The sequence below is a fragment of the Ctenopharyngodon idella genome, chromosome 1, assembly GCF_019924925.1.
Source record: "Ctenopharyngodon idella isolate HZGC_01 chromosome 1, HZGC01, whole genome shotgun sequence".
Taxonomy (NCBI): domain Eukaryota; kingdom Metazoa; phylum Chordata; class Actinopteri; order Cypriniformes; family Xenocyprididae; genus Ctenopharyngodon; species Ctenopharyngodon idella.
In genome coordinates, this window is record NC_067220.1 from 28,958,215 (window position 1) to 28,981,548 (window position 23,334).

The following is a 23,334-nucleotide window of genomic DNA, read 5'->3' on the forward strand; positions in this document are numbered from 1 at the left end:
GGACATCTATCTTAAAGCATATCCTAGCACCCACTCTCAAGCACACGCAACGATATGCAAGACTCACCTCGCTCACATATTTAATACTAACACATTTGATTGCATTTTAAGTGATACTTTTGAATGCGAGCACTTGCTGATCAGATGTTGACTTCTAATTTTGCACCTATTCCAGCATTACAAATTTTTCAAGTGTTAATGATTCAGTTGACTTTTATTCCATATAATCTATTTAGGGGTTAAGTAAGGATTCGTTTTTGGATTTTATTAATTAAGATTTTAAGCTAAGAGTTAGGCCACAAACATACTTCACACAAGTATTCAGTAGCAAACACTTGGTCAACACATTGTTTGAACGTATTTAATGTGCTGTCTTTCTTTGGTCTGGCATTACAGTTTTTCTCAATCACTGCTGAAATTCTCAAAACTACTTGTTCAACCTCCACATCATCTAGTCACTTGTGCACATCATAAAAGCAATTTCTCATTTTTTTGAAGAAATTGCAAATGCTTTGGTACATTCATGCAGTTGATTATGTACAAATGTCTGCTGTTTCCTACATTATCAATTGCTTATGTCATGTTGATCAAAATGTATTACACTGGTTCTCTGTTGAATAGTTTTACCCCCAAAAACATCTAGGTATTAGTTCCTTGCATAAGTCGTTAAATGCAAAATGGTTGAACTAGTTGTCATAATGTGTATATTTTCTATGCATTTCTTTTAGTTTTTTTGTTTTTTGTTTTTGTTTTTTGCAAATGTGTACTGAATTGATGAACTGCAGAGGTGAATTTTGAATTTAACTAATGAAGGGACATGTAAACAATTATGATCAACCAGTTCTCTAAAATAGCTCAGAGGAGGATCTCGTGAAGCTTCATTTGACAAGCATGTAGACAGAGTGCAACACAGAGTTACAAATTATGACAATGTGTTGTCTTTTTCTTTATATCGCAATAACATTATACTGTAATTTGTTGACAGACCAACAGTAAAAGTGTAACTTTGAATCCTGGCCAGTCTCTTGCAATCAATATCCCACATAGAGTAATGTGTAAATTTGTTTTTAATCACTTTCATCAAAATCGTAGCCATAGTTTACATCTGAAAATACTGACAGAGTACAGTTATATTGATAACATATATCTTATTTGTGACCCTGGACCACAAAACCAGTCATAAGGGTCAATTTTTTGATATTGAGATTTATACATCGTCTGAAAGCTGAATAAATAAGCTTTCCATTGAAATGTGGTTTGTTAGGATAGGACAATATTTAGCTGAGATACAACTATTTGAAATCTGGAATCTGAGGGTGCAAAAAAATCAAAATATTGAGAAAATCGCCTTTAAAGTTGTCCAAATGAAGTCCTTAGCAATGCATATCTGCTCACAAAAATAAATTTTTGATATATTTACGGCAGGAAATTTACAAAATATCTTCATGGAACATGATCTTTGCTTAATATCCTAATGATTTTTGGCATAAAAGAAAAATCGATAATTTTGACCCATACAATATATTGTTGGCTATTGCTTCAGATATACCCGTGCGACTTATGACTGGTTTTGTGGTCCAGGGTCACATTTGTGAACAATGACACAAGGACTTGTCATTCTGATCGCACTGTTATGTTCACTGACATAATTACTTTTAAGAGATTAAAGAATTAGTTCACTTTCAAATGAAAATGACCCCAAGCTTTACTCACCCTCAAGCCATCCTGGGTGTATATGACTTTCTTCTTTCTGATGAACACAATTGAAGAAATATTTATACGTAAATATCCTGACCCATCCGAACTTTATAATGGCAGTGAGTGAGGATCAACAAGTATGATCTGAAGAAAGTGTCTCCATCCACATCCATCCATCATAAACATATTCCACACGGCTCCGGGGGCTTAATAAAGGCCTTCTAAAGCGAAGCGATGCATTTGTGTAAAAAAAAAATCCATATTTAACAAGTTATGAAGTAAAATATCTATAGCTTCCACGAAGAAAGTGTAAACTGGAGTCACGTCAGTTAGGTTTTTTCTGTAAATTGAATAGGGAAGGCGTAGGACGTAGCGTAAGCATTTAAACTGCGAGAGTTTTACACTTTCTTCGTAAGTAGAATACGAAAGGCGATCTGGCGGAAGCTAGATATTTTACTTCATAACTTGTTTTTCTTTTTTTTCTTTTTTTTTTTTAACACTAACGCATCGCTTTACTTCAGAAGGCCTTTATTAGCCCCCGGAGCTATGTTTATGATGGATGGATGGATGGATGGATGGATGTGAATGGAGACAGTTTGTTCAGCTCATACTCGTTGATCCCGCTCACTGCCATAATAAAGCTTGGACGCGTAATGATATTTATTAATATAACTCCGATTGTGTTCATCAGAAAAAAGAAAGTCATACACACCTAGGATGGCTTGAGGGTGAGTAAAGCTTTGGCTAATTTTCATTTGAAAGTGAACTAATCCTTTAACTAAGGATTTTGAGCAAGTTACAGGCTTTTGCAGGTAAATACATTGTGTGATGCTGTTTGTATGAATTGTTTTGAGAAAAGCACTCACTGGTTTGCAAATCTTAAGGATGATTAAAAAAATACCAAAGCGACTGAGAAAAGCTGTAACACACTTCAGAACTCTAGGGGCGATTGAGTTTAGGCCCTGATTGTCACGGTTATGTCCAGTTTTGTTCAGTTTTTGTCATGTCTGTATTAATTCACGCTTGTTTCTGTGGTAACTCATTTGTTATTCATCACATTCAGGTGTTTGTGATTTAGTTCCTCGTTTACTCTGAGTATAAATATCCCGTTATGTTCATTCTGTTGTTGGTTCTCGTTATGTTTATATGTTAAGGTGTTGTTGTTATTATTGAGCTTATTATTAAAGTCGGTTCCTTTGTATTCATCTTCATCGTGTGAGCTTCTTCTTCAAAACCTTGATGTTGTGACAGAAGAACCGACCCTTGAGAACAAGTACAAAATAAAATCAGATATTAACTTAGCGGTGATACAGATTCTCCTCCGACCTGAGAACCGGAGTCTTCTGGGGTACTTGGGCTGGATGGTAAAACATGGCAGCCTCTTCCTCACCACTTTCAAGCCCGAGGCCAACACCAAAGTCCCAGAGCAAAAGACCATTCCATCTCCGGAGACGAAGCACGCTGATCAGTCCACCCCAGAGCCAGGAGCAGACTGGGACCTGATTGATCTGTGGACCACGGATCCTACTGCCTTTATGGTAAAAATTTAAGTTGTAATTCTAATAGAATGCGACAGTTGTATTGTAAGGCAGTTTGTATAAAGTGCTATATAAATAAACATGACGTGGCTTGACTGGAATGCCGAATTGCAGAGCTGATGCAAACATATCCACATCGCTATGATCAGATGCTTTCTTAACTGATGTTTCTCACCGCTGTCATTTTTGGTGTGTGAACCAAAAAAATGAACAAGAACTTCGCTATGAGTATACTGGGGCCTTTACCTTCAGATGACTGTGCCATTAAACCAGACATGTTATTATTTAGGTAAGTTGCTTTAAACACATTTTTATTTATGTATTTAGCAGAGGCTTTTATCCATAGCGACATAAAATAAAAGAACATTAACAAAATTAACAATGGCTGTGTCCAAAATCGCATAGTCTCTGAGTAGGTACTTCTTTTGATTAAATTTCGTTTGACATTTTCTATATTATGAATGTGTGTAGTATGAATGTAATTCGGACATACTACATTGATCATGTTGTCATTGTCATCTGACCTACGATGTCACTTCACTGCTGTCTCCCATGGCCTAATGGGATAGTAAAGTGTCCGTTGAATGCACACTTTAGAATCTAACCAGAAGTAGTAGGTCATTCGGAAACTTTTACATATTGCTTTATGAATATTGTGAATTTCGGACATACTACTTTTTTGCATCCTTTTTTTTTTTTTACCTACTATATAGCATATTCGGAGGCAGCCATTAACTTTCACTAACTAGCTTAACAAGATTGTCTTCAAACTGTTGCCCTGCCGTGACAGTAATTGACCTGATAGAGAAAACTGAAAAACAATTTATGGTAATATCTGCCATAGCGCCGTTTGCAGCAACGCTGAGAATGCAACATGTATTTGCTCTGTTTATTTTGGAAGGCGAGGACAAAATCATGTTTGCATACTGTAGCTAGAAATGTCTGCATTCATGTACTTGCAAAGAATATATTTTAGTGCTTAGGTTGTTTTTTTGGTTAGCATCATATATTTTAGGTTTTAAAAGGTGCTTTCCCCACGTCACAGAGGTATAATATAAACTGTAGACAGTAGAATCTCACAGACATATTTAGATAACTGCAAATGTACTGTATGTTCATTTAAGAATAACAATAAAATTTCCAATTTAGTCCATTTTTATTACGTTTGTAACAAGAATTCACCCTGTGTATGGAGTGGATTGGCTTGTGTTGCATGCTGTGTTTCATTTCATCTCTAATGTTTTATCTAATTAGGTTGTATAATACCTGTTGTATCTGTTAGTTTTCTTCTTCTTTTTCTTCTTTTTCCGCTTTTCAAGTCTATGGCAGCCCATAGAACCGTTTGCGAGAAGTTTATGAAATTTGGCACACAGATAGAAAACAGTCTGAACATTAACCACAACAATTTTGGAGTCTCTAACTCAATCCCACTAGTGCCACCAACTGTCCAAATTTGCACTCATGTTTACGCTAATAACTTTTAAACCGTAAGAGTTAAACATTTTTCTGCCATTTTGAATTTTCCGGAAAACCTACTTTTTCAAACTCCTCCTAGATTGTTCATCCATTTTTATTTTACTAAAATTGAATTGGATAATCTTCTGACCATGCTGACAAAAAAAGCATGGAATTCAAATCAATTGTCAAACCGTTCTCATTTAACGTGAGAACAAATTGTACGAACAACATAACAAAATGGACGTGAGGCTATATCTCTGCATCGCTTTAGCATATTTTGACCAAACTTGGTGTGTGCTATGACAACCATGACCTGAGGTTACCTGTACAGTTTCGGCACAGTGCCACCTAGTGGTAATGAAATCGGATTTTTTGTTTGTTTGTTTTTTCGTTTGTTTTTTTAATGAAACCTTCTGAAAAAAAACTCACCAAAAAAATCTAAACCAGATAAATTTGGTGTCAGTGCCACCTATTGGTCAAAAGTAATAAGCAATTATGCCACATTAGTGATTGTATTATACTTGTATTCAACCATTCTGCTTAAAACCATCTCCAAATGTCTTTACTCATTTTTGAAGTTTGACTGATGCTCGCAGCCTTGATTTTTAGCTCCTCGTTCTGCCTCTGTGGTGCTTGGCCCCGATAATTGCTGTTTGCAGCTATATTTTGGATTTGGATTTGGTCTTAATGGAATCCCTGAATCTTGCATAGTTATATTTCCAAAAAATATTTTGAGCGAAAGAGAAGCTTACCATAAATAAGACTCATAGTTATCTATGTGCATCTATGGAGTCCCCACAAAGGGTTGCGACCCATTCTAATCAGCCTATGATTTTTCTCAGATTTTAGGTGTGGGGTTAGAACAATGCTTATTTGATAAGAACATCATTCTAGAACCAATAGAGGTAATTAAATTATTCCACAGACTCACCTTAGAGGTGACCAGCAGGTACATCAGTATTTCTTTAACTCTATCAGTCATCTATCAGATTTGTCCTCGATCAATCCTCCTGCTTTTTACTCTCAATGGGATGGATATGTGATATGTGCAGAGAGCTGTTGTCTTATCCATAAATCTCTGATTAGTTTCTCCAAGCCACATTAGTGTGTAAAGGAGTGTATTTGCTTGACTTGATCCATGTTCCCCTGCAGTTTGTTTTCCAGAAAAGGATGGCTATCTCTAATTTATCACTGTCACAGGCTTGCTAGGGCTTGTCACAATTTGCCCGTCACTCGATGGCCTCTGTGGTGCTCCGGTTGGTGCCCCACCGCGTCTGGAATCCAGCTTTTAGCCTCACTATTCTGATCCTTATCTGACCCTGTTTTTACCATCTAATATGTACATTCTATCTGCTCGATAAAAGATGTACACATGGGCAAGTAAGTAGCCGCTGCTGAATCTAATTAATTGGTGGAGCGTCACCTTGTCAACGATCAACTGGTGCATAGTTTTTCCCAATAACCCAATTCTTTCATTGCCGGTCCTCTGTATATGCAAAATACACATGGGGCCCCTGAACCAACATGCTGTTCTTGTAAGCAGCCTAGTACTGGTATTTCTTGTCATGAAAACATAATGGTAAAAAAAAAAATGGTATGAAACATGAAACTATAAAGTCAACTCTATAATATTTATATTAAATATTTAATATGTAAATATTCATTTTTAAACATATCACAGTATTAAGTAATTCTCTAGGTCTCCAGGATATTCGACCAATGTTTTACAACAAAAATGCCAAATTAAAAAAATAATATAAATAAAAATGAATGTCAGGAGTCCAATTTAAAGCATGCAAATCACAACATGACGTAATGAAGCAAGCAAGCTTTTCTGAATGTATAATGTCAATGCTTATATGAAGTGTTATCTTATCTTATATGGCCTATTGTCAGTAAATAAAAATAAAAGTAATTAAAGAGTTGCTGCCAATATTTGTCTTAACCTGCCTAAGCTTTTTGAAAAAGGCTCACACCTTTCCTGTTCTTGGTCATTTTTGACCGGGAACAGTAAGAGAGTAACTTTTTTTTTGTTGTTTAATGAAATGTTATACACTAACGTGATTTCATCAAGTACAACATGTTCCTGGATCAACATTCCAATCAACCAATCAGATTTGAGAGACAAGTTTACAGTTTATGTCAAGTTTAGGCTTAAAACCAGGGGTAGGTGCTTCTACATCAGTGTTATTCACCTATCATTTCCCTCTGATTTTAGGCATGAGTTATGGGAAGAGTTAGGTTTAGGGGTAGTGATAGGGTTAGGACTTAATTTTCAGACAGAAATGTTGTTCAGACAGAAATCATGGAGAGCTAGATAACCTCCGTTTTGGAGGTTATGAATACACTGACGGTGGCCCAGACACAAATTTTGCTGAGGGCTCCCCAAAAGGGTAGGAGCAGCACTGAATAATTTGTAGGTAAAAGAAAAAAAAAAGGCAATTTGGCCTGTCAAGACAGATCAGGCTCTAATGGGCTCTCTAAATAGGCCTTTGTAATTATATGTCCTCCAGAAAGCTTTCTGTGTACTGGATGCTGAACTTTGTGTCGCTAATCATACAAATCCTCTGCCAACTCTCCACTACTTATCCCTCACAGCCTGAGAGACACAACAATCAACGGTGTTGCCAGAAATGGCCTTTTTCACACCTGATCCAAGATCTACTTTTCCTGGTTTCTGGTTAGAATTGAGGTAAGTGCGACTGACCCTAGATCCATATAAAAGAGCAATTTTAAGAGCTGTTAGCTCACTGCTAATAGCTCCTGTGCCCCCTTAGCAGGCTCTGTGGAAAGGCCTTATCTTCACAAACCAGCAGGCCTGCCTAAACCTTGGTAATGCTATCTCGATAAGCCTCAACATTCAGACTCTCGCTCTTTCCCTTGCCAGTCCCAACCAAAGCACAGCCATCATCCATATTTAACAACTTTTAAGAGTCCAACCCTGATCTCACAAGTAGAGATACAATGGCATTACCAATTATTCTCTCATTTCACTGAAGAAAAATCCTATAATGACCTTTTGTTATCTGTGATATTTTTATTCTAGAACACTCAAACTAATAATTATTCTAACATGACACTTTATAATATGGTTTAATTTTCAGTTTCAGCAGTTTTTTAAAAAAAAAAATCTAAATATAATTTAGTAAAATAAGAGAACTCCACTGTACATGCACATATCCACCTTATTTTTAACATAAGAGTGGCTGCGGCCATTTGTGAGGCTCAGTGTGTGAGGTTTCTGGTTTCATCCACTTCCAGTTATTTTAGTTGTCAAAAACAGTCCATTATGCTTTGTTTTAACATATGTTAACATAATTATTATTATGTTAACATATTAATCCTAAGCACACGTGTTTGTAGCACAAACAGTTTTACAGTTTAAACTATAACTAGTGTATAACCACTGTTATTCTTCAAGTTATTTACCTGTAGCTGGTGATGAATTGGAAGTCTCACACATTTACAGAAAATAGCTTATTTCTGCATTGCAAAATAAAATGCATATGAGCCAGAGAATCATTTTAAATGTTAAAAAACTAGATTACATTAGAGGAAAATGACTAATGTTAAAATACTTGTTCTCTACCAGCTGAATATTCAAAGACAGCTACAAGTATAGCTACAAGCTATAAGCATACATTCTCAAAATGAATCTTTTTACCTTGTAATTTTTAATCAAAATGTCATAACTCGATCTTTCAGTGAAACGACGGACTTCTCTTTGGTGATGTATGCCAAACTTCTCCAATTATTTAGTCCCACAACTTCTATTTCCAACTGAGTTCTTCAAAAACTGTAAACACTGCTGCTCTTTGACGCTATCAAAATATTGCCTCATTTGTTTGAGGTGTCAGTCATTTTTAACAGGTACCCAACCACTAGTCTCAGGCAGACAACATGTAATTATAGATCCAACATTGGCTTCCACAATCTCTTTGTATCAGCTTTATTAAAGCGCAGGCAACACTGGTTAAAGCCTAAATGGCTAATGGCTGACAGAGCAGGTAAGTGTCCTTGTGATATAATCAGTAGCATTAGTGCTGCTAATACAAAGGGATCTTTTGAGAAATCTCTTTTTGTCTGCCTGGATGGGGCCAATGGAGGAAAAAAAAAAACAACAACAAAAAAAACCTTTTTTTCTTTAAAAGTACTCATGTCATGCCAAATGCCTATGCTGATATGTTTTCAGTGGAACAAAAAAAAAAAAAAAAAAAAAAAAAAAAAAAAATTGAAATAATTGTAGAATCATTATGGAGCTTTTTCTATAAAACAGTTTGGCATATGCTATATATATACAGTGCTCAGTGTAAATGAGTACACCCCCTTTGAAAAGTAACATTTTAAACAATATCTCAATGAACACAAAAACAATTTCCAAAATGTTGACAATACTAAGTTTAATATAACATCTGTTTAACTTATAACATGAAATCAAGGTTAATAATATAACTTAGATTACACATTTTTCAGTTTTACTCAAATTAGGGTGATGCAAAAATGAGTTCACCCCACAACAAAAACTACTACATCTAGTACTTTGTATGGCCTCCATGATTTTAATGACAGCACCAAGTCTTCTAGGCATGGAATGAACAAGTTGGTGAAATTTTGCAACATCTATCTTTTTCCATTCTTCAAGAATGACCTCTTTTAGAGACTGGATGCTGGATGGAGAGTGATGCTCAACTTGTCTCTTCAGAATTCCCCATAGGTGTTCGATTGGGTTCAGATCAGGAGCCACTGAATCACTTTCACCCTGTTCTTCTTCAGAAATCCAACAGTGGCCTTAGATGTGTGTTTAGGATCATTGTCATGTTGGAAAAGTGCACGACGACCAAGGGCACAGAGTGCTGGTAGCATCTTCTCTTTCAGTATAGAGCAGTACATCTGTGAATTCATGATGCCATCAATGAAATGCAGCTCCCCGACACCAGCAGCACTCATGCAGCCCCACATAAGGACACTGCCACCACCATGTTTCACTGTAGACACCATGCAGTTTTCTTTGTATTCCTCACCTTTGCGACGCCATACAGTTTTGAAGCCATCAGTTCCAAAAACATTTATCTTGGTCTCATCACTCCAGATAGTATAGAGTATAGAGTCCCAGTAGTCTTCATCTTTGTCAGCATGGGCCCTGGCAAACTCTAGGCAGCTTTTTTGTGCCTGGGCTTTAAGAGAGACTTCTTTCGTGTACAGCACCCATGCATGCCATTCCTCTGCAGTGTACGCCGTATTGTGTCGCAGGAAATAGTCACCCCAGTTTGGCTTTCTACTTCTTTAGATAACTGCAGTGAACTTGCATGCCGATTTTCTTCAACCCTTCTCATCAGAAGACGCTCCTGTCGAGGTGTTAACTTCCGTGGACGACCTGGACGTCTCTGTGAGATGGTTGCAGTTCCATCTTTTTTAAATTTTTGTACTAGTTTTGCTACAGTATTCTGACTGATAAGTGAAGCTTTGCTGATCTTCTTGTAGCCTTCACCTTTCTGGTGTAAAGAAATTATTTTCTTTCTCAGGTCTTGTGACAATTCTCTTCCATGTGGTGCCATTGCTGACAGCATGAAATGGGAAGGGGTTTTAACCCCTTTAAGTCAACTGTCTGCTGGACACCTGTGTAATGAATAATTAGACTCGCCTGTGGTTGAATTCTTGTTAAATTAGACATTTGTAGTCTAAAATTGAGCTTTGCTCCAGAGACTTTCAGTGGGGTGTACTCATTTTTGCATCACCCTAATTTGAGTAAAACCGAAAATTTTGTTCTCTAAGTTATATTATTAACCTTACTTTCATGTTATAAGTTAAACAGATGTTATATAAAACTTAGTCTTGTCAACATTTTGGAAATTGTTTTTGTATTCATTGAGATATTGTTTAAAATGATGCTTTTCAAAGGGGGTGTACTCATTTATGCTGAGCACTGTATATATATATATATATATATATATATAATATATATATAGCATATATGTATGTATGTATTTAATTTTCCCATTTGACATTTTCAGAGGGGCTTATAGATAACCATAGATTTATATTCAGTTCTGTAACATCATAAAAAAAAAAAACACACACTTTTGTGCTTTGTACTTTTCTGAATGCATAAATTCCTTTTTACCCAACATTTCAAGTTGGTTTATGGTAATAGAATAAAAACAAATTCAAGGTCTCCAGTAAGTCTTAAAGAAATGCTTGAGGCCACTATGAATTTTGACACAACTGTTGCAGTGGTTGTTTACCCTTTGTGTAAGCTTTCAGATTAGCAATACTGGAGTAATAAGCCGTTTCCGTAATGAAAATATGAGGTGACAAGGTAGTCTCAGTGGAACAGTATCTTGCTCCCTCTGGGCTTCTTCTTTCTTTTTTTTTTTGCAGGGAGAAGGAGGAGGAGAGCATGTGCTTAGAATCTGAATTAGCAGACTTGCTTTCCCTTGGGCATGTTGAACCCCAGGTCAGAGGTCAAATACATACAGTTCTCAATTTTTAAGACACTAAAATCCATTCCATTTGCCATACATAGTCTTTAAATATAATAATATGTTTGGTGACACTTGTGGTGACACTTAATCTTGTACGTTTTAAGTCTATTTTATTGTATATTATATGTATATTACCTTAAAGTGTAAGCTTCAAGATAATATACTGATAAAACTATATATAAAAACACTTTCTTTTACAATGTCCTTGTTACACATTTTACATGTAGTTACTATAGTAATGACACTAAATTATGCATAATTACATGCAACTAACCCCAAACCAAACCCTAGTCCTAACCTTAATTAAAGTACTCAGTATGTATAGTTACACTATAAGGGGAACTTAAAATAAAGTGTAACCTTATTTATTTATTTGGTAAGTAGTCATGTAATAAGCAGGAAATTGTACAGTCAAACAGGTATAATGGCAAAATAATCCTTAGGGTGATACAGTAGTGATATGGTCATATTTTTTTAATAATAAGTGTTCAGTGTATGGTGTATTTGATGGTTTTATAATGGCAATTGCACAATTGAGATTGTAGGTTGTGCTCATTGCTTTGAGAAATAGGTTAGAGATTTTATTTATTTATTTTTATTTTTTGGAATTGTATCTTAACAACTGATGAAAAACTATAAAACTCTTGAGACACCACTGTTCAGCTCTGTCTGCTTGCCAGAGGTATTATTATGAATATAACAAGAAAAAAAAAGAATAACATGGTTACATCTCTGCCAAAATTAGCTGATGCAGTATGCCAGTACTCATAAATCCCAAATAAGCATTTATAACAAATGCCACAACAAAATAAAAATGTTCATTTGTTAGAGTTAAATGCTGTTAGCCTAAGGCTTAATAATGTGCACTAATATTTCATATGCATATGACTGAGAAACAATGACAGACAAATAAGGGATTATGAAAGAAATATTGTGCCATGGGAGTGAATTAGGTGTCTCAAACACAGATAAGTGGAGGGCACACATCTGAACATCACAAGCTTCAGGGTATTTGTAGATCAAAACATCTAAACCATTCAAGCAGGAAGTACTCTCATTAGTTACACTGTGAACATCTCCTTCAGCAGTATATGTAATCTGCATCCCTGCTGAATCCTTGAGAACTAAATATAATATCAATAACAGTAATACTCCAAAACCATCAGCTACACATGTATTCATTTATATATTACTAAATATGGCCATTTAGTCATGCCAAGTCCCTTTCTTAGGTATACCGTAGAAACGAATGCCATGCAATTTCAGGCTGAAACTAATAAACCAACCAAACAAAGATGTATGCAGATAACTCTGGATGTCTGTATGAGATTGATACTGCTTCATTTTGCCATGACATTTTTATATGCTGAGGTTTTAATTTGATAGACACTAAATTTTATGGTTTCAGCATTCATTTTCATCAAAGTCGTGCAACGATTGCATACATACATAACCAGTCCTTACCCCAGGAATATGCTTCATCCTTCTTTCATTCTTCTGACAATCCCAAATGTACTGAATTTACCCATTAATGTCATCAACAAATCTCTATAGGCCGCTGCTCAGATATGTTTGTAGCTGAATGACAGGTGACAGAGGGAGCTCTGAATATAATCAATATGGCCCCTTTTGTGGTAAGACTGTTTTCAATTACGTCCCAGATGAGATCTGTCAGGGTCTTGACAGCATTTGTTTAGGCTGAGAGAGCGAACTGAGAATCTGAAGAGAAGGTCACAGTGCTCCAAGAGGACATTGCTTATTTTTTCCACCTAGATCCACTATTTAATGTTCATTCATGCTGAGGACAATGATAAATGAGCAGTTATTTATTACAGCTGTCAGCCTTAAAAACATTACCATTCAGAAGTTTGGGGTTGGTATGATTTTTTAAAGATTTTTGAAAGAAGTCTCTAGTGTTCTCCAAGGCTGCTTTTTTTTTTTTTAAAATGCAGTAATATTGTGAAATATTATTTAAAATATGTCATAATTTATTCTAGTGATGGCAAAGCAGAACTTTCAGCAGCCGTGTGTCCACCAAAGCGTTTTTTCCAGCTGCTAGCGTCCTTTTTCAATTGTTTTCAATGGGAACGCCGCATTTTTTAAACGGCATGAGCGTAAGGCCGGGTGTCCACCAAAGCGTTTTTTCCAGCTGCTAGTGTCCTTTTTCAATTGTTTTCAATGGGAACAACGCGTTTTTTAAACGCCATGAGCGTAATGAGGCGCTGAGCATCGTTTTCACACTCTAGCGCCGAGTGCTCAGCGTTTTTTACCTGTCGCCTCGAGTTGAAGAATGTTCAATAAATTGCTGCGCTCATCACTGTTACTTTTTAGCCAGCCGTCCAATCAGAGTGGAGGACGGGCGGGACAAATAAAACACCGACCAACTGTCACAACATTCTTGCTGTACAACGACATCAACAAGCAGATAACAGAACAAAATGGATGAGAATATAATATTGCTGGTATCCGAACATACATAGCAAGTACTCTACATTGTGTCGACATTTTTAGTCTGAAACAAATAATCTGTAAAATCAGTTATAAGTAACAGTCCCGGGGATATTCCGTATCATAGCAACAAAGTGTCTCAACCGCTGCGCTGCTGAAGCGCTCTCAAGCGCTCACAGATAGCCGTTTTAAGCAGAGCGCCTAGCATTTTCAGCTGGCTAAAAACGCTTTGGTGGACACACGGCCTAACGATGCGCTGAGCGTCTTTTTCACGCTCAATCGCTGGGAGCTCAGCGTTTTTTTACCGGTCGCCTCGAGTTGAAGAATGTTCAACTTTGAGTAAAACGCTGCGCTCATCACTGTCACTTTTTAGCCAGCCGTCCAATCAGAGTGGAGGAGGGGCGGGACATATACAACACCGACCAACTGTCACAAAATTCTTGCTGTACAACAACATCAACAAGCACAGAATGGAACAAAATGGATGAGAAATTAATATTGCTGGTCCCCGAGCACACATAGTTAGTACATTGTGTCGACATTTTTAGTCTGAAACTAATTATCTGCGAAATCAGTTACAAGTAGAGCCGGGGGGTTCCATCAAACCCAAAAAGAGCACATGGAAAATGATTAGCATGCCGCACTGGACTATTTTGCTGACATTCATGGGTGCTTTATTAATCATAGAAGTACAGTCACGGCATAATGCCATTGTATTGAATTCACCCAAAAGGAAATTCATTAAACTATCTCCTTTTGTGCTATGCAGAAGAAAGAAAGTCATACAGATTTGGAATGAGTGAGTAAATGAAATAATTTTAATTTTGTTGAGAAATATTCCTTTTACCTTTTGACACTACAAGCTGTACAGTGGCTCCATAAACCAGCTTTTTCTATCCTTTTTTAAATCAACAAATGCGTTTGGAACCACACATCATGCTCAGTGATAAATGACCTTATTTAATGTGAAATGGTGATGTGTTGGTAAAATATTATCTGGATTGATGTACAGCTGGCGCAGTGCTGTTAATTTAGACGTGTTCCCATAAATCCTGCTCCGTCCTGAACACGCTGGAGAACAGCGGCGTATCTCTAGCTGAGTTGGTGTGTGTGTGTGTGTGTGTGTGTGAGCATACATGTCTTTGTGCCTGAGCATACACAAATATAAGCATTCAGCAGACAGAACAGAAGGAGGCTGGGTTACTCTCGATAATCACCAGGCTTTGATTTGCATTTCAAATGGAGTTTGCAGTGCAGGAGAAGGAAGAGGTTTGCAGGGCCAGGAAGTCTCAGTATAAAAACACGGGTAAGAGGCTGTGCAGCAAAAAGTGTGTAAGTGTAAGTGTGGCTGCAACTGATCTAAAGGTTAAACATATCTTTGGGGGCAGTTAGGCAGAAAATAAACAGCTAACATGATTAGAGTAAACATTATCATCTGAATTAAATGTGATTCTTAAGTAAACAAGACATAGGTTTTGGACACAACCTTAAAATGTGCATTACACACATACTCATTCTTTTATGCCACAGATTTCACAGATATTTCCTTATCAGAAGCACATACACATCTTTCCTGTACTATGTTAAATTTTTACTACAAAGCAACATACCAAATAAAATACAATTTTCTCTCACTGTGGTCTTATAGAAAATCATCAGACCCCTTTGAAATAGTTACTTTATTTGTCGTACTGCCTGAAATCCCCCCCCCCCCCAAAAAAAAAGACAAAACAAAACAACAACAACAACAACAAAAAAACCCAAGGTCTGAAGGTGAGTTCAAAAGGCAAGCCAAATTCAAAAGGCAAGTTCTGAAAATTTATAAAAAACTGAAAAATTTGAATAACAGGGTTGGAAAAGTCATCAGTCCCCTAATTGAATACTTCGTAGAGCCACCGTTTGTTTTAATTACAGCTATTAATCTTTTTGGATATGTCTGTACTAGCTTTGCACACCTAGATTGGGGAATATTTGCCCATTCTTCCTTGCAGAATTGCTCAAGTTCAGTCAAATTCCGTGGTGAGTGGCAATGGACTGCTGTCTTCAAGTCCATCCACAGTTTTTCTATTGGATTTAAAGCTGCTGTCTGTAACTTTTTTTGGTTAAAAATGATCCAAAATCATTTTTATAGCCTTCATTTATAGCCTTTTCTCACAGCAGCTGCAATAATTAAACTTATCATTTGGATGGCAGATTATATGACAAATTAACGTTAGAGATTAGACTGTACAGAAATTGAAATCTACAGGTAACGCTAATACACACTAAATACACATAGTAACGCAATGCTTAACATTAACAATTTGAGAACAAAGTATAACAATAATAATAATTTTCACAGTTTGATGTGATCCGAGCTAAGTGATCATTATAGATTTAATCACCATTGGCAGCGCGGTTTATTGCAATGCTTTTTTTCCTCAGTTGGTCAGAACAAAAGTGGCAAACATGTTACTTACTTGTTCAGATAACATTTTCTGGTGAAAATTCTTACTTTGGTCATACTTCAAAACTACAATCTGTGATTCCAAAGTACAGTATCCACCGGTGCGGTGACTGACAGCAAACATTAGATTCATCCACTCTGAGGAGTCGTGCCGAGGCACAATCCACGTAAAGATAATAATTCCGCAAATAACTGCAATTGCAGGTTTCGAACAGAAAAGGTGACAAAGAGGCAAAACTTACAGACTGCAGCTTTAAGTCAGGGCTTTGACTTGGCCACTCAAGGACATTCACCTTCCTATCCTTGAGCCATTGAGTTTTTCTTTTGGCAGTATGTTTAGGATCATTGTCGTGTTGGTAGGCAAATGACCTGCCCATCTTCAGCTGTAGCAGAGGGACACATATTGTCCTCAAGAAATTTGCTGTACTTGGCAGCATCCATTTTTCCCTGCAGTCCTGACCAACTGCCCAGTCCCCGCTGAAGAGAAAAAAACCCAAAACATAATGCTGCCACCACCATACTTCACAGTATGGTGTGTTTTGGGTGGGGTATGAGGATTTGATGGTAGGCATGAGTTTCAGTACAGTTCTGCTAGTTATCATCTTCAGAAATGATGACACTGCGGTTGTTGGTTATATAACTGATAATAATGTGCATGAATATAAAGAGAGCTGATTAAGTTTTTTGTAGATTGGTGCAAGTTGAATTTCCATGAGCTTAATGCAAGTAAAACTAAAGAGCTCGTAATAGATTTCGGAAAGAAAACAGATCACATTGTCCCTGTAAATATTCCAGGGGTGGACATTGAAATTGTGAAATTATATAAATACCTTAGAGTCTACTAAGCTGGACTGGTGGGATCACATAAATTACTTGTATAAGAAGGGTCAGACTCGACTGAGATTGTTTTGTGTGTGCTGGGTATTGTTAAGGACTTTTTATGCTACATGTGCTTTTTTATGCTGTGGTATGTTGGGATTTCTGAGAGTGACAAAGAAGAAAGAAAAAAAAAAAAGACTCAACAAACTCATTAGGAAGGAGGTCTAGTTCAGTATTGGGGTGCCCTCTGCCCTCTGCAGATGAAATTGGGCAAGAAAGGATAGTAAGGAAGCTGTCTTTCATTATGATTCATAAATCTCACCCCCTTCTGAGATATAAACTCGCAATTGCGAGAAAAAAAGTCAGAATTGTGAGAAAAAAGTTTCACACAATTGTGAGTTTATATCTCACAATTGCGAGAAAAAAGGTCAGAATTGTGACTTTATATCACGCAATTGCGAGTTTATATCTCGCAATTCTGACTTTATAACTGGCAATTGTGAGAAAAAAAAAGTCAGAATTCTGAGATAAAAAGTCGCAATTGCTGTTTTTATTTTTTTATTTAGTGGCGGAAACAGGCTTCCATAGAATCCCCCTCCCCCACTCTGAAAAAATGGTTTAACATTTACTTTGAAACAATTTTCACCCTGTGTTGCAGAACTTGCTAAATGTCACAAATAAACAAAGAAATGGCAAGTAACATTGAATTAAAGGTGAAATTTTGAAATAGAAAGACTGAAATAGTATTTTCTTGTAAATCACTCCAATAATCTTTGTTTTATTTACAGCTTCAGTTCAGTAAGATTTTTTAATGTTTTTGAAAGAAATCTCTTGCTTACCAAGGCTGCATTTATTTAATCAAAAATACAGTAAAACTGTAATATTGTAAAATATTATTACCATTTAAAATGGCTGTTTTCTATTTTAATTTAGAAACGTAATTTATTTCTGTGATGTTAAAGCGGAATTTTCAGCATCATTAGTTCAGTCTTACTTCATTGTCACATGATCCATCAGAAATCATTTCAATATGCTGATTTGCTAATTAAGAAACATCAGTGATGAAAATAGTGCTGCTTAATATTTTTGTGAAAACTGTGAAAAGCCCTGTTTTATAATTCAAAAGTCTTCTTTAGCTCATTTTATGATGCTGAACATAAGTTTGAAAGATTTTTTTAAAATGTTCATATACAGATGGAATTTTTTTTTTTTGTCCCTATCTTTTTATTGGTATTTAACAAGACAAAACATAGCTGTACATTTATTAAATCAAAAAGAGAAGGAAAAAAAGAATACAGCTTGTCTCATATTGAAACCCTCCCCCCACCCCTCCCTCCCCTTCCAAGTAGCTCACACCCTACATTCAAGGTGAAAAAATAAATAAATAAAATGAAATAAAATAAAAATAATCAGAAAAATAGAAATAGACAACGATAATAACAATAAATAAATCAAAACATAAAATAATAATAATTTTCTCTCTCCAACATGAATCTTTCCTCTTTCAGTTAGTTGCTGCTAGGATTTAATTACAGTTCATCCCTACAAACATTAGGAGAACAGGGCAAACCTTTAATATAGTCTAAGAAAGGTTTCCATGTCTTATGAAAAGATTTGAGGGATCCAGAAAGTGAACATCTTAGCTTCTCGAGTCTTATACAGCAAAAAGTTTCTTGGATCCACCTATCGTGTGATGGGGGGCAGCGTGTTTCCACTTAAGAAGAATGGCTCATCTAGCTAAAACTGTAGTAAATGCAATAACCCGACAAAATTATGCATTTAAGTCAGATCTTGAGGAAATGCCAAAGAGGGCTGTCAATGGGTCGGGGTCCAAGTCTATACTAAGAGCATTTTTAAGCGTATCAAAAACATTTGACCAAAAGTCTGCTAACCGGGGGCAGCTCCAAAACATATGAAGGTGATCAGCAGGAATCTGTTTACAACGATTACAAGCATCACTCCTATCAGGGAAAAATTTGGCCAATCGGGCATTAGTAAGAAGGGCTCTGTGGAGCACCTTACATTGCAATAGACCATGCCTGGAACATATTGATGAAGAGTGAACAAGATTAAGGATGCCATTCCATGTTCATCAGTAATAGAGACTCCTAAGTCTTGCTCCCAGGACACTTTAAGGGAAACAGTAGGGTCTACAATAATAAAGGTACTTTAAGGTAAGAAATTGATCAAGGGGGCATTCAGGAGGGCGATTGGGGAAGTGGGGAAATAACCTTTGAACAAAGTGTCTGACCTGAAAAAAAAATGACTACTGGGCGGATTGTATTTGGTAGACAAAAATGAGAAAGATGTAAAGACCCCATCTACATAAAGGTCATTGAGCGTAACAAGACCATTGATTTACCGAATGCGAAATGCAGGGTCAGAGCAAGATGGGGTGAAAAGGTGATTATTTAAAATAGGTGTGTAGATAGAAGCTCTATGCAAACCGAAATGTTTCCTGAATTGGACCCAGATTTTAATAGTGCTAGTGACAACTGGATTGGTTGAGATTTTGGTTGTAGCTAAAGGAAAATTTAAGAAAAAATAAAGGAAATTTTTTTATTTGCTGAGAGCAAATAACAGAATACAACGAGCTTTTTGATGATGCAATCTCTATGTGGGCCCAAGAGGGACAGGTTTCAGCGTGGATAGAGCTGTTCCAGTAGAGAATCTGATTAATATTACAAGCCCAGTAATATTGTTGAAAGTTAGGAAGTGCCAGGCCTCCTTTAAACTTAGGAAGTTGAAGAATTGATTTTTTGAAACGTGCTAGCTTGTTTCCCCATAGAAATGAACGCAGAGTGCCATCAAATTTAGTGAAAAAAAGACTTGTTAATACAAATTGGAATATGTTGAAAAAGATAAAGGGATAAAGGGAGCAAGGCCCATCTGGACATACCTAATATGGATTTATCCACAAGTGGTTGAAAATTCTTAACAAATAAATTATTATAAGAATTGGTGAAAAAAAACCCCCAAGATATTTGAATCCACCTAGAGCAATCTTGACGAGAAAAAGAGAGTATGAGAGCTTTTTGGCCTGAGCATTAACAAAAAAAAAAAAAGTTAACTTTTTTGCAAGTTTATCTTGTAACCAGATAAGTGGCCATATTTGTCAAGGATGTCCAAAATATTAGGCAAGGAAGAGGCAGGATTTGAAATGTACAATAAAAGATCATCAGCATAAAGAGTCAAATCTCCAAAAGGAGGGTGAGAATCTACTGGGGGATAAAGCAATATCAATTAAAACGGGGGCATGATCAGAAATCACTATACTGTGTGATATGTACATGCATTAATACAGTTTAACAACTTGTTATCTAGCAAGAAAAAGTCAATTCTTGAGAAGGTGCGATGTACATGAGAAAATAATGAGAAAGCTTTATCTTGAGGATTCTTAAATCTCCAGGGGTCAGAGAGTCCCAGCTGTGAGGCATAATTTAAGACTACGTTCGCCGATTTAGATAAAATGGACTGCTTAGAGGAAGACCTATCAAGTGAGATGTCTTGGACCAAATTGAAGTCACCTCCAATAATTATGTGGTGATCATCCACATTTGGAAGACTTGAAAAAAACTTGAACTCATCATTATCCCAATTAGGGGCATATATAGAAACTAAAACAACTGGTACATTACAGAGCTTACCCGTGACCACAACAAAACGGCCACTGGGGCCCGATATGGTATTAGTCAGTTCAAACATGACATTTTTATGAATAATAATAGCAGCCCCACGAGCCCTCTGGGAAAATTTAGAATGATACAAGTGGCCCATTCAGGCCCTCTTGATTCGAAGTATATCAGCAGTTCGCAGGTGTGTTTCTTGCAAAAACTTAATATTGGCCTTAAGATGTTGTAAATGCAACAGCACCTTACCAGCCTTAACACTATTATTCATTCCCTTGAGATTCCAAGAGATTAGCCGCAGTCTGTGGCCTGTCATTGTAGGAATATTAGCCATTCTACGTAATTTAGTAAAGCTGTGGTACTGATCTGATAGGATACACTCTGGATCCAAAGAAGAGAAAGTAGAAAAGATAGAAGAAAGAAAGAAAGAAAGAAAGAGAAAGAAAGAAAGAAAGAAAGAAAGAAAGACTTCCCCAGGACATCGAACAGGAGTTGTGAAAAGAAGACCGATGGACGAGGGCCCTCAATCGACTCCGGGAGGCCAGCTATTCGAATGTTGTTTCAGCAGCTATGGGACTCAAGATCAATAAACTTTGCTTGTAACTTAGTGTTACTGTCAGCGGCACAAGATGCTTTCAGTGCAAGCATACATTCATCCAGGACATTAGCGTTAGATTCCAGTAAAGCAATCTTGTGGGTATGGTTGGAAACTGCAGTTTGAACAATGTCTATTTTTGACTCGAGTGAAGCAATACTCGATTTGAATTCTGCTGAAAGGGCATGCTAAGCTCGCTGGTGGCGTCATCAGCGAGGTCTGTTTTGGGGTCTTTCCTGCTCTGTTTAGTCGATTTGTTTAGTCAGTTTCTTCAGTACAATCATATTAAAACTGAAATAAACGTACAGAGGGGTTCAAACAGTCAAAAGAAAAACAAAGTGCGGGAGAACGACACAAACCATGTCTACTCCATCTGCCTATCCACGTGCACAATCTACAGATGGAAAATTAATCATAAAACATCATCTAGTGCTGACCAATTAATCAAATAAAGATATTACTATTATGGTTGCCGTGATCGTGAAACCCAGTGATTACAGCATTCTACTTAAGTCTACCCCTTTGGCATCATTCTTTTTCCAGCTAAGCAGTGTAACCAATCACTGGGCTGTCCTTAGTTCGCATGAAAGAGCACAGTGAAAAGCGCACTGTCCTCCTATGTATCAGTATCTATCAAATTCCCCTCTCCACATTCCAAACTTTGATTTAGGTGGGTGCATTGGCCCGTGCGATATTCCCTGTCTGTGGATATTCAGGGGTAATATGTCCCATCTGTTCTCCCTCCCACCCTTTAAGCCACCACCTGTAATGACGGAGCTCTCAAGGTCAACAGCACAGTACTGCAGCTATTAATCACAGGACATAGAGGAGGTACCCACCACTACACACAAACACACACATACATAGACACAAGTGAGTCCCACTGTAATCAGAAACACTGCTCTCTGACCTCTGAATATCCACTTCACGTTAACAATTAAAAATAATGTGTTTCGCACAGTGTAATTACAGATTGGTAGAAAGGGAGCACACAGAGAGAGAGAGAGGAGCAAGGCTAGATTTATGCTTAGGTACTCTATGCACGCGCCTATGCTGTCCGGAGGGGGGCCCAATTACAATGAGGAGAAATAATATTTTTTTTAATTATTATTATTATTTTATTCTAATGCTAAAACTCTGTAAGACAATTACTTTATGAATTAATAACATTTAAAATGTCGTCCCTGTCGGGCAGAAATGGTATCTCCATATTTCGTCATGTTTTTTTAAATTTTTTTTTTTCATAAATCATTACTATTGGTCACCCTTTACGTCTGTCTGTGGATTTTGCAAAACTTTAACCAATGAAAAGTAATAAAAACAGCTTGTGACTAAACCTCGCAACTCCATTGGCTCCTCAATCTGGTGGTCAAACCTCATAGCTCCACCCACTTCTTTTTTTTTTTATTGAACTTTCAAAATTACAGAATTCAACAGCAAGTTCTTGACACAGTTCACACATTTTCACATTGTATAAGTATAAATTGAAACAACAATAATTTAAATAAAAAGAAACAAAAACTTGAACTTAAAGGGCATCACAAACATGTTAAATTCATTTAGCAGAGATAAGCCTACAGTTATTTAGGCTTTTCGATATTTTAAAAACTTTACATACTGTGAATCTTGAATGAATTGCTGCAGTTTTGACCATCTCTGCTTGCAATGCAAAGGTAAATAAAGAACTAGTTGTTTGAACATTTTCTTTACTCAAGAAGCAATATATATATATATATATATATATATATATACCTCTTTTTTTTTTTTTTTTTTTTTTTTTTTAGAGTTATGTGCTCAGACGTTGGCAAAGCTAAAGGCTTCAGATTATATTAAGGCATATAATATAAACCCATCATATTCGTATCCCCTCTGGAATACTTTATTCTCTCTGGTTAATCACAGCACTGAGCAGTCAAAAAAATAAAAAATAAAAAATTGGTAAAATACAACTTGAATTCCGGAAATGTTGGGACCTTTTTAAATTTTGAATAAAATGAAAACTAAAAGACTTTCAAATCACATGAGCCAATATTTTATTCACAATAGAACATAGATAACATAACAAATGTTTAAACTGAGAAATTTTACAATTTTATGCACAAAATAAGCTCATTTCAAATTTGATGCCTGCTACAGGTCTCAAAATAGTTGGGACGGGGGCATGTTTACTATCTCCTCTTCTTTTCAAGACGTCTGGGCATCGAGGTTATGAGTTTCTGGA